Consider the following 13,586-nt stretch of genomic DNA (forward strand, 5'->3'; position numbering starts at 1 on the left):
TCTCCCGCTAAAGCTGTGCCAAGTACGCAGTCCTCCTCCTCTCTCAGGCACCGTCAGGCTGACTGATGGGAATCATTCCTCTCACCTGATTCAAACAAAGGAAACTGCTGGAAAGGATTATTATCCTGTGACATATTGCCATTCATTCTCAAACCCTGATTTAAATTCTTTTGAGGCACAACCGCATTTTTGCTGGGGCATCAGAGGTTCTGGGACTTGCATTATCAGAGCCTGAGGCACACTACAATTTTGACTCCTGGGTCGCTGTATGCCCTGCCTCTGATTAGGATTACTACCATGAGAAGGCACAAATCCTTCATTTTGGATCTGATTAGCTGCATTGAAACAACATTCTTGCTTCCAGTGTCCCAGCTTATAGGACATGTGACAAGGAATTGTCCTTTATATATTATTTACATTCATTCCTGTATTTGGGTCAATAGGAACCCCTCAACTCTTACCCTGTGTTGGGTTTGGTGCTTGCTGATATACACCCTGCATAGCCCCCATGTTACTTACAGCAGGGTTTTTGGTAGGATATAGGCTAACTCCCTCAATCATGTCTGTCCGTCATCTTTTCTGTTCAGCATCCCATCTAGCATTAGCATAGGTTCATGTAGCTTTTCGTGCTCTACCCTGGTATTTCTCTTTTTCTCTAGCATGTGCTGCATGCAGCCAAGCATTAAGTGCTTGATATTGTGCGGGTCTAGGAGGTGGTTTAATTTCATATAGCACCCTTCTCAAATGTTTGATTATTCTCAAATTAAATGTGCCATATTGTGGGAATCTCAATGCATTCTCCTTTTCTGTGATCTTGTGCCACTGACCACGCCAAACACACATATGTAGCTCTACATTTATTGCCATATAATGACTTGGGGTATCTTTGAGAGATGCCTTCTAGCCCTCCTTGCTAAGAATATGAACATCACCTCTAAACAAATCTCGTATAATTTAAAATATTTCACTTTCTTAATCAATGTCAACAATTTTCAGAAATTCAGTTTCAATTGAAAACAATTCAGTATACACAGTCCCTTGCACTAGGGCAACCTCCAATCGCAGCATGACTCCATATGACATTGTCAGCCATTAACAGCGCAGCACCACACCAAACAACCTATACCTCACTCTTTGCAGCAGTTCCCCTTCCTTTACAATCTGCATGCGCTCTCTCTCCACAATACCACATATGTACAAAAATACAATTCAATATCTTTTTGTCTGCTCCACTAGTAAAATGAATAGTTTTCAAACACACAAGAAGTTTCCAAACACTTCAAATGAAACCTCGACCTATGGGGTATTTATCTAGATAAGTACAGATGCTCTCTGTGCATTCAGATCCATTATACAAACCACCTCACATTCACACGAAGGAAATCCCTAGCTTGACTGTGCCGTTGACGATGTCTCAAAACAAACACAACCACTTAGCACACAATTTAATATGGTGTCTCCTATACCTTTTAATACAATCCCAGGATCTTAGGTGATGTCAGACTCAATTACCTCTTCAACATCTTTATACTCACATAACATACAACACATCTCTGCCGAACACCACCCAAACTCACAAAGACTGCAAACTAAATATGAACTGCTGCAATTCACAACCCTATAAATACTCTTCTGCCAACACAACTCTACTCCAGGTTTCCACAATTTCGCTAATCCTCCAACTCTAAGCACAGGCATTAGGGATTGGGCCCTGGGACCAACTACTCTATAACTTGTTTCTAGTGCTTGTTTCAGAAAGATAACCATCCTTATCTGCTACTATCTGCTAGGGCAGTTGACGCCACTTCCAATTCTCAGGCCGATTAATCTTTTTCTCTCTGTTCTGAGGGGTGAAGAGATCAACATAAAATTTCAAACATTAATTCCAGTGTCACCTAATTGGTCACAGATTCAATCTGGGAAACACATTTAAAGTTTAAAGGATTTTATTACAGACTCAAAACCAGACTTACATATATGAGTCTCAAAACATTTCATAAATGTAAAATATTACCGAAGCCGAGTCTAATCGGTGCACCACACGAAACTTGATCAGCATGTTGAAGATCAATATTTCATTAGCCAAAGTGAAGAAAATAAGGAAAAGCGTATGGTGCGTTGAAATCATGCCTTGGTTCTCCTGCCTAACCATCTATTCTATGTTCCTGACTATTCTATTGTCAAAAAGATTTTAGAAAAGAATGTCAGTACTATAGAATCCTGTGTAGAGGATCTGGCAAGAGAGATGTGGGCCACTTGTAGCCACAGGATTTACCAAACAGTGAGAAGTATGTACTTCTCACAGATCCACTCTAATCAAGTGGAATCTGCCTCTTCAGCTAACTAAATGATACATAAAACCCTAGATCTCCAAAAAGCTGACCTCACAGCCAAAACCTTCCATTGGAAAACAAAGTTATAAATCTTATGTCTAATTGACACTTTTATCCTTTCATCCTAGATGTGCTTGTCCTTGGTCTTTCCCGTGCTTCAGGAATGTAGAACGGAGTTCTGTTACCATCTCCAAACTGCTCTTTTTGTCCTTGCTAATACGTCTTCCCGGGCCCCTTTATCGTGCAATTACAATGATGTGTTCATTAGCCTGTCGCTGGTACCATCACACCTGCAGTTCAAAGAAATATGTAGCAAAATAAGCTCCTCATGGAAAGTTAAACCATTAATAGAAATTCGGACCTTCACTCAGGCTAAATTAATACAAACATAAATGCGTACTTGATTTAAATAGGTATACATATTTCTCCCAGAATGCAATAAATATAAATGATTATAAAAATATTATCTCTAAGCACTATAGCATAAACGTAATTGAAAAAGGATTAATAAATCTCCACCTCATTAGATCCACCAGGAAAGCCGCCCTGCAGGACCATATCAGTGCCACCACACACAACACCAATGAGTTCTTTGACGTGGTCAAAGAGTTCACCAAACCCCAATTGGAAGAGGCAAACATCCATCCATCTCAGGACCTGTGTGACAGACTAGCCACTTTCTTCCACTGAAAAATCAAAGACATCTACAATAGCTTCGGACCCCAAGATGCTCCGAGCCCACCAACAACCCTCCAGCTCAGACCTTCCGAACATTCACAGACCCTGCACTCTGGACCACCCTCTCTACAAACGAGATCTTCTCCCTAATGAGCAGCATCTACTCCGGAGCCCCTACCGATCCCTGTCCTCACCACATTTTTAACAAGGTCAACACCTCAGTCACACCCGAGCTCCGCCACACCCTCAACTGCTCCATGGAGATGGCTACCTACCCTGAAGACTGGAAGCACGCTGAGATCCACCCGCTCCTGAAGAAACCCATAGCCGACCCCCTGGACCTCTAGAACTACCTGCTGCCTTTCCCAGCCAAGGTCATCGAAAAGGCCATCAACTTCGAGGATAACAACATCCTGGACATTTCCCAATCAGGTTTCAGGAGCAACCACAACATGGAGACTGTCCTCCTCGCCACCATAGATGACATCCATGCAACATCAAAGTTTCTTTTAGATCAAAATCAAAACAGGACCTCACCTATGAGAAGTGGGAGGGTGTCACAAAGATTATTTGCCGTAATATTGGTGAGCTGCTGCTGTGTTACAATATTGAAAACCTGAAAACCCCTTCTCTATACAATACAGTGGGACTGAAAAACTAGAAAGGGAAGTAAAGGAGGGCGTAGGGAAGACGATGAATAGGTTGGACTCAAATTTAAATACTAGGTCTCTCATCCATTTATCAATGAATCACTCTAACTGTAGAGGAAGGACATTACACTGAGCACAATATCACAAGACAAACTGAAGTTACCTCTATACATAAGGGAAGATGGTGAGATTCCTTTTCTCCTGGGGCGATTGGGGGTTAGGGTGGTGTTTCTGGATACAGTGCAATTATGTATCTTCATAATGCTGTTCACCATAACAGTGTTATGGACCATAACCAACTACTTGATTTATAGGACACAAAGGGTATTTAAGGAAAGAGCTTACAGGACTTTGGAAGAAATTATGGACTGGAAATGGAGGGAGAGGTATAAGGAACAGATGGAGTTGTTTATGGGGGAATGTGGAAGTAGATAAAATATACTAGGTCCAACGTTAGATTACTTACTCAAGTAATGTGTATGTGTAAATTCAAAAGGGAGCACGGGGAAGTAGGAAGATATATATTCTGAAGAAGATTCACTTTTGACCCTTGCACACATAACAAGACACATAGGGCCTGATTACTACTTCGGCGGAGGGGATCACTCTGTCCCAAATGTGACAGATATCCCGCCCGACAATTACAAGTCCATTATATCCTATGGAACTCGTAATACGGCAGGTGGGATACCCGTCACATTTGGAATGGAGTAATCCCCTCTGCCAAAGTCATAATCAGGCCCACAGACTTCATATCTTACTATGTTTAAGTGATAGGCCCCTGAAAAACACAGATGCAGCTCTTCTCTGTGATAAAACACCTCTTTAACCTCCTACCTTTTACCTCTAATTTGCGTGTATTTTGACGGACTGCTAACTAATTGATTGCAAACTACTTTATTTATGCAGTGCAAAATCTGTGTCTTATCAGCTGACTTTGTTTGCAGATGAATAAAATGTCCCACTGTGTCTCTTTGCAATTGCTTTTAAAAAACATTCCTCACGGCAAATAAGGCTGTAGACAAGTAAGACAAGCCTTCACTCATGAGATAACACTGGTCACGCTGCCCCATGGTATTTATTTTTGAGCCATGCCATAGCGCCCTGGATATTCATTTTGTAGCATTTAAACCCTTTAAATCCATTCAGGACCATGTCTCAGCACTAGAAAGTTCCAGCAGTTGTCGTATTTATTATTGTACTGAAATAGTTTACCCGCATGTTGGACTTACTTCCTTTTGCAGGGTCATCTCCAATCTTTTTGCCTCCTGCCTCCTATTTTTTCTAACCTGTTTTTGTTGGCTTTTGAACTCTGAGCACTTTACCACTGCTAACCAGTGCTAAAGTGCATATGCTCTCTGTGTAAACTGTATTGTTGATTGGTTTATCCATGATTGGCATATTTGATTTACTAGTAAGTCCCTAGTAAAGTGCACTAGAGGTGCCCAGGGTCTGTAAATCAAATGCTACTAGTGGGCCTGCAGCACTGGTTGTGTCACCCACATTAGTAGCCCTGTAAACACGGCTCAGACCTGCCACTGCAATGTCTGTGTGTGCAGTTTTAAACTGCCAATTCGACTTGGCAAGTGTACCCACTTGCCAGGCCTAAACCTTCCCTTTTCTTACATGTAAGACACCCCTAAGTAAGGCCCTAGGTAGCCCCATGGGTAGGGTGAAGTGTACGGTCAAGGTAGGACATATACTAATGTGTTTTATATGTCCTGATAGTGAAATACTGCCAAATTCGGTTTTCACTGTTGCAATGCCTATCCCTCTCATAGTTTAACATGGGGGCTGCCTTTAAATATGATTAAAGCGTAGATTCCCTTTAGGAGCAGATAGACATGTGTAGTTTGAGGTCTCTTAACTCATAATTTAAAAATACATTTTTTAGTTAAGTTGGTTTTGAGATTGTGTGTTTGAAAATGCCACTTTGGCATTTTCTTGCTTAATACATTCAGTGACTCTGCCTGTTTGTGGATTCCCTGTCTGGTTCAGTTTGACAGTTGGGCTGTTTGCACCTCTCTCTAGACAGTGACACAAAGGGAGTTGGGGTGTAGCCTGCATATCCTGATAAGCCATCTGTGCTAGGAGGGAGGAGAGGAGTGGTCACTTACACCTGAAAGGGCTGTGCCTGGCCTCGCACAATGCAGTCTCCAACCCCCTGGTGTGTGTCTGGGGCCTGGCCTGGGCAAGGCAGGATTTCACAAACAAGAGAGACTTTCTTTTGAAGTGTGCCTACTTCAAATGCCAAAATGGGTATAAGAAGAGCACCCAAAGCCCTGAAAATTTGATCTCTTCTGGACATCAAGAGGAACCTCTGCCTGGAGAAGAGCTAAAGAGCTGAGGAGAAGTGCTGCCCTGCCTGTAACTGTGCTTTGTGGAGCTATCCTGCAGTTGCTACTTCTGCCTGGTGAAAGGGGACAAAGACTGGACTTTGTTGTGCATTCCTGCTTGTGAAGAAATCTCCAAAGCTTGCCCTGAGCTTGCCTCCTGTTGCCATCAAATACTTCCTCTGCCAGCACTGGGATTCTCTGCTGAGACTCCTGCCCTGCCAAGGGGTGCCCTATCCAGTTCCTGTGGCCTTGACGGGTGAAGCTGGCAGACCAAGATTGAAAATCCATGCACAAACTGCCGTGCAGGGAAATTTCTGACAAAACCTCTGAGACGCAGCTGAAGAAATGACGCACCACCGGCTTTGCAGCTGAAATCGATGCTTCGCCTGCAGCACGGCTAGAAGATTGACACGGCTGGAGAAACGACACGCAACACCGCTAACGAAGGCTGGTAACATTGCAACCCATCCAGCGTGGTTTTGCTGATACCGTGCGGCACGATTTTCGAGGCAAACCTTGCTGGCTGCGTAAAAATAACGGAACGCCTGCCCGGACCCGAGTGCCTGCCTGGATTGACGCATGACTCTCCTGCGGAGAGGAAAAACAACACACGCGACCTGACCGGAGAATGAGAAACGACGCACGGTCTCGCTTGCCGGTGAGAAATCAACACATCGATAACCTTTCTCGACGCACACTCGCCCGTGACTGTTATTTTGACGCTACCCAGGTACTTTTCAATGCTAACAGTGTTTTTACTGTTTATAAAAGGATTTAAGACTCTTTTGCTTGAGTTGTGTATGTTTGATTTTTGTCATTTTGGTCTTGTTTTGTGTAGATAAATATTTCCTATTTTTCTGATCCTGTGTTGTGTCATTTTGTAGTGTTTTCACTGAATTACTGTGTGTGTTGGTACAAATACTTTACAACTAGACTCTGAAGTTAAGCCTGCCTGCTAGTGCCAAGCTACCAAGAGGGTGAGCAGGGGTTAGCTGAGGGTGATTCTCCTTTACCCTGACTAGTGTGAGGGTCATTGCTTGCACAGGGGGTAACCTGACTGCCAACCAAAGACCCCATTTCTAACACCGCATAAAGGGTTATCAACCAAAATACTGTACACCGAAATATCATTTGACATCAAAACTATGGGGGTCATTACAACCTCGGCAGTCTTTTAACAAGACCGCCGAGGGATCGCCGTGCGGAAGACCGCCAGTAGTGGCGGTTTGCCGCTCAGCGTATTATGACTGTTGGCTCCTCTCCATCCTTTTTACGACGGAGAGCCGCCAACAGCCATACTGGCGGGCGGCGGGGAAGTGGAGGTTGCTCCACCGCCACGCCAACAGAACACCGCCCAGCGAATCACGTCCTGTGATTCGGCGCAGCGGTGTTCTGTTGACGGTGTGGTGTCGGCGGTGCAGCCCCCATGGCTCCCGTCCCCTCCCGGAGGATCGACGGACAAGGTAAGTCGATCGTCCGTTAGGGGAGGGGGGTGGGGGGGTGTTGTGTGTTGTGTGGGTGCATGGGGGTGTGCGTCTGTGTATGTATAGGGTGGGTGTGAGTGCGTGTATGCTTGCGGGTGTGTTGCGTGTGTTGGGAATGAGTGCGTGTATGTCTGTATGTATGTCTGTATGGATGTGTGCGTGTATGTCTGTATATGGGTGTGCGTGTCTGAGTGTGTGGATATAGACATGTATGTTGGTGTGTGTGCGTGTTTATGTGTTGGTGGTGCCTGCGTGCGTGTCGTGTGTGTGTGAGTTATGTGATGTTGGGGGTCGGGGTGGGGAGGGGGGCCCTGCCACCTTTCGGGGGTGGCAGGGGTGGTGGGGGGTGTAGGGGAGGGAGTCGGGTGGGGGTGGGGGGTCGGGGAGACCCCTATCAGTGCCAGGGAAGGAATTCCCTGGCACTGATAGGGCTTACCGCCATGGATTTCATGGCGGTTCCTACCGCTGGAAATCCACGGCGGTAAGTCGGGTCGAAATACCGGCGGCAGTATTGTGACGGCCGCCGGGCTGGAGACCCAGGTCTCCACCCCAGGGGTCGTCTCCGCCAGGGCGGGCGGAACGGTAAATCGGCGGATGAACATGGCGGTAACCGCCATGGTCATAATACGGAAAAAAAGTCCGCCAGCCTGTTGGCGGTCTTACCGCCGCTTTAACACCGTCCGCCAGGGTTGTAATGACCCCCAATGTGTCCTAAATATTATTTGCAAAAATATCAACTGAAAGCACGCAGGAGTTTGTCTTACAGTCTTTCACTGGATGGATCTTCTTTTGTTTAATTCTGTTGGCTCATTTGGCCACACAGCAAGGATCAATAATTGACAATAAAAGTTAAGTAAATTCTTTCCAATCAATAGTTAATCCAATACATGCAAGTCATGAAAATGTTGAAAAGGTACAGAATTACAGCTGCCAACCTGAAATATCACAATGGGCTCAGTCTCATCAAATTAAGACAAAGAACAAAACCAACCACAGCAATACAGAAAGTAAGCATTAGAAATAGGTGTTCCATAAACAAACCTCTGCTCTCTCTTTTAAACATGAAATTATTCCAAATCATCTAGTCAAAATACTAAGGGGGTCATTACGACCCTGGCGGTCATGGACCGCCAGGGCCGGGGACCGCGGATGCACCGCCAACAGGCTGGCGGTGCATCCAAGCCAATTCTGACCGCGGCGGTAAAGCCGCGGTCAGAAAAGGGAAACCGGCGGTTTCCCGCCAGTTTTCCCCTGGCCTGAGGAATCCTCCATGGCGGCGCTGCAGGCAGCGCCGCCATGGGGATTCCGACCCCCTTACCGCCAGCCTGGTCCTGGCGGTTTTGACCGCCAGAACCTGGTTGGCGGTAACGGGTGTCGTGGGGCCCCTGCAGTGCCCATGCCAATGGCATGGGCACTGCAGGGGCCCCCTAACAGGGCCCCACAAGATTTTCAGTGTCTGCATAGCAGACACTGAAAATCGCGACGGGTGCAACTGCACCCGTCGCACCCTTTCCACTCGGGGTGCGGGGTTTGCCGCTGGGCTGGCGGGCGGCCTTCTGGCGGTCGCCCGCCAGCCCAGCGGGAAACTCAGAATTACCGCGGCGGTCTTTTGACCGCGCAGCGGTATTCTGGCGGCGGTAGGCCGCCGCCCGCCAAAGTCAGAATGAGGCCCTAAGTAAGGAATAAGGATGGTTGGAATATATTCTTAGGGGAATTTGGAAATGCAAGACAGTATCAGCATAGCGACCGCTTCAGTAGAAGTCCTCCAGAAAAGGGAATACATTTTTAACATAAAGCTTCACACTTGTAGGAATAAGGAAAACAAAGAGGTCTGTACCCCTCGAAGTCTAAGGGAAGTCTGCCTTAATTTCTAACAATGTAAGCAATAATTAAATTAAACATATCCTTCAATATGAATGTTATATCTTCCTCTCCTCCGAGAACCAATCAGCTTCGGGTCCATCATTTGCATTCACAACAGCACCTGAATTTCTCATCCAACAGAACTCGGATAGCTACTGTATTCTTGAACATCCCAAATTCCTGGTACACGATGAACAGAAGACTTCAGCTGCTCATCAGATTTTCACATCTCTTTGTAGGATTTCTTCTCTCAGACCTTACTATCAGCAACAAATGCATAAGACAATACTCGGGAGCATGTGCAAGATGGAGCCGGAGACGGACACTTAATGAAGAAGCTCCGTCCCGGCCTCCTGTAATGCGTGAAAAAGATCCTGCTTCTTTGCAGCTTGGACCCCGGGGCCATGGGATGAGCCTCCAGAGACACTACCTGGGCGCTCAAGGTGCTGCAAGGGTGTGAGAGGGCTGAGTTGGGTCTGACGGGCCCCCCCAGAGGGCTGACGTTTTCCTGTGCAGCCGAATGGCCTCCGTCATTGACACGTTGAGGCCAGGGCACCGGGACTGGAAGAGTTCCCCCAGCCAGAGGTTCACAAGGCCCTTGTTTCCCCTCCCCCTGTGGTGGGCACTCCAGGGGGATCAGTGGGTGTGGAGGAAGGCCTTGCACTGGTGCGGTAAGTGGCAGCTGGAATCTTGCCGGAGGGAGAGGGGGAAACCCTGGGAGAAGAGCTGAGAATGGGTGGTCCTCTCCCCTCATCTCCCCCCGAGACACAGGAGGCACATACAGGGTGACTGGGGCCTGGGGACTGTTGAATGGGGATGAGGCCTGGGAGGAGAAGGTGTGCTGCCCCCCCACGCCACCCTTGAAGGTCTTGGAGGGGCGTGCCAATGAAGTGGTGGCCCGGAGAAGACGGTCCACCAGGTGAGAAGGGGCACAGTGTGCAGGACACAAGAGAGCGGGAGGCGATATCTAGCGCCCTGGTTCGCTGGGGAGAGACTGAAATATTCTTTGTAGAAAGACAGAGTGGTTTTGAGGACTTCGACCATCAGAGCAATAGAAAGGTGTTCAGCGCACAAAAGGGCGGAGGGGGCTTTCCCCACCATATAGAAGTGAATTGGCTCTCCCTACTTCAGGCTCCCTGGTGCTGCCTCGAAGGAATGACCCTGGTGGAAGGGTCCTTGCCGGGTTTGGGCCTACTCTTGGCAGGGGTCGGGTGGGTGCATGCATGGCCTTTAATCGGGGGCCTGAGGGATGAGGAGTAAGTCATCCCAGTGAGAGGTAGATGCTCTCTCCCCCTGGTGCTCTGCCCCGGCTTGCAGCCCTTATCCTCCTGGTTGGGAGTGAGTTGCCCACGCTTGAAGTGGCCAGAGGGTACTGACCAAGAGGGCCTTGCCAGGGACCATTCATAAAGGAAGCTGTGCTCACTGTGGTAGTGGAATTGCAAGAGACAAGGAGCTCAAACCCCCTCGACAGTGACATATGGACGGCAACACGAAGGTGGTGACTCCCCCTCCCACCGCTGCGGCCCTGGAATCTCCGGGAGGGCCGGACAATGCGACCCTTCCGTCTGCAATTCAGTCATTTTGTGAGGCTCTGGAGGGGTGAGTAGGAGAGGTAAGATCAGAGGTCTCCCTCTTGTGCCAGGACCTCCGCAATGTGGTGGGGCAAGTCACATTGGCGGAAACTCGGATATCGGACCTTGAGGACACTGTTCGAGACCCCTGCAAAGAAGTGGCAGAAACCAGGGTCCGGGATAAAGATATCATATGGCGCCAGGAGGATTCTGAAAATCTGGCCCGCAGAAACAATTTGAGATTTGTGGGCTTTCCAGAGGGGGCCGAGGGGTTGGATATGGGTCGCTTCCTGGAGACCTGGCTGAGAGTAGTCCTACCGGCTGAAAGATTCTTGGCTTGCTTTGTGATTAAACGTGCCCACAGGGCTCTGGGGGGTAGGCCCCCTCCAGGGGCATCCCCTAGACCACTAATCACCCCATTTTTTTACTTTCACAACAGAGACATGATCCTGGGGAAGGTTCTTAGGATGGGAGAAGTGTGTCACGAAAATTCTAAGATTCTTAGCTTCCCTGACTACACTAGAGAGGTTCAGAGGCAGAGACGCAGGTTTGACTCAGTGCAGCCTCCAGATGCAGTACATGCTCCTTTTCCAAGCCAAATTGAAAGTTCTTTTCCAAGGAAAAACCTTCTTTCAAACGCCGGAGGAGGCGTGGGATTGGTTGGAGGGACGCAGCTGACTCCCTAAAAGAGGGGGTGAGGAGACAGACTGCAGGTCCAGAGAAATGGAAGGAGTAGGAACAAAAGAATGGCTATGTCCCAAGAGACGAGGTCGGAGAAGACAGAGAGGAGATGGAGGAGAGCTGTGGAGACAGTCTCATGTGGCAAGGACTGAAGCGGATTTGTCCGAGTCAGAAGGAAACCACAGTCGGTCCATAAGGAAGAGAGATAGAAGAGAAGATCCTGCTTTAGTCTAAAAAATGACTCAGTCTGGGACGGACAATGAGTCAGAGGCTAAGTCTCCCCATCCTCTAGCAGTGGCAATCAGCCACCTGGAAACGGAGGAGAGGTCTCTGGGGGCCAGTGGTAGTGCTGAGACTTGATATGAGGCCATAGGAGGGTGAATGGTTTTTCTTTTCTTGATCCCCCAGCCCAAGTGGAGAGGAGTAGGAACTGATATTGCTGTGGTATCCAATCTAATATAATCTGGTTTCTTGAAAGCTTGAAAGTTGAAAGGATAGGGTGGTAGGTGGGGGTCTACAGACTCTCAACTCCTGATGAGACGTTGGCTAAGGTTTCTGGCTCACAGGGGTTTGTGGGAGGTGGAGAGGGGGTGGGAGAGTTACCTGTTTTGAAAGGGTTTGTTTTTAAGGGGTTGTTGTTTAGGGTAAGAAATCTACTTATACAGGCATGTTGCAAGTCTTTACTGAATAGGTGTCAGGTTATGGGCATCCCGAGGGCTTTTGTGGGGGCAATAGAGAAACGAAGTGCTTCTCTATAAGGTATCAGACATATGACTAATCATGGCCACTATGGGTGAGCCAGGGCTCCCCAAGATAGACCCCAGGGCCCTTTCGGTCCTATCTTGGAATGTTAACTGACTGAGGGACAAGGTTAAGAGGGGGGCTGCTGTCCCAGTATATAAGGAGGCTGCACCGGATGTAGTGCTCCTGCAGGAGGAATTATGTTACATTGGCACATGCAGGCTATACTTATGGCTCGAGGGGCGTGGCAATCCTAGTCCGCAGGTCCCCTCCCTTCCAGCCTATCAGGCAGTGGGTGGATCCGGCAGGGAGATATGTAGGGTGCAATGGTCCTGGGGGGGCTAGAGATGTTACTACCGAGTGTCAATGCACCACCCAGGCCCCAGTCCGTGGTGCTGGAGAAACTGGCAGAGATACTCTCAGGGACTGCATGTGGTAGGGGGCAATTTTAATGATGTGATGGACACGGTGGGGGATAAATTGGGAGGGACTGAGAGCAGGATTTCCCCCACTCCAATAAACCACTTTGTCACAGCCCTGGGACTCTCTGAGTTGTGGCAGAGGGATCACCAGAAGGACACAAGTATTCTTATTTCTCTGCAGCCCCTAAGGTCTTTTCGAGGTTAGATCACATTTTTACACCGGCCAGAGAGGTGGGATCAGTCACTCAAGTGGCCTATTTGGGTCGGGGTTTGTCCGATCATTCGCTCTTGCTATTGAGGTTTGGGAGAGGTGGAGAGGGACAGTGTAGTTGCCGATTAGGGGCTTAAGACTTGCAGGACCGGGAGGTGTCACATGGGCTGCGGGTGGAGACCGAACTTAATTCAGAGAGAATATGGGATCAGTTGAGTCTCCGGTAGTGCTCTGGGAAGCTTACAAGACAGTGATTCGAGATAGCGCCTAAAACTTGGTGGCATGGAAGAAGAAGAAAGAATCAGAAACCTTGTGTAAATACGAGCGACAGCTTGAGGACCTGGAAGAGGTAATGGGACAGGAACTGACTCCCATTGCCCTTCGCCGGTTAGAACTCAATAGAGCTGAGTATAGGGAGGCGGCAGAGAAGGAGGCAAGGGCCAGGCTTCGCAACACCAATATCAGCTATATGACACAGTGGACAAAGCAGGGAAGCTCATGGCTTGGCTTAGGAAAAAGGAAATTGAAGCTGTCGCGTGGGCTCTCATTATCCTAAATGAGGCTACTGGATTTCTAGGCAGCAGGATCGATAACGGTGTGGGGGACTGAGTCTGAC

This window comes from Pleurodeles waltl, chromosome 3_1, assembly GCF_031143425.1.
Source record: "Pleurodeles waltl isolate 20211129_DDA chromosome 3_1, aPleWal1.hap1.20221129, whole genome shotgun sequence".
Classification (NCBI taxonomy): Eukaryota; Metazoa; Chordata; class Amphibia; order Caudata; family Salamandridae; genus Pleurodeles; species Pleurodeles waltl.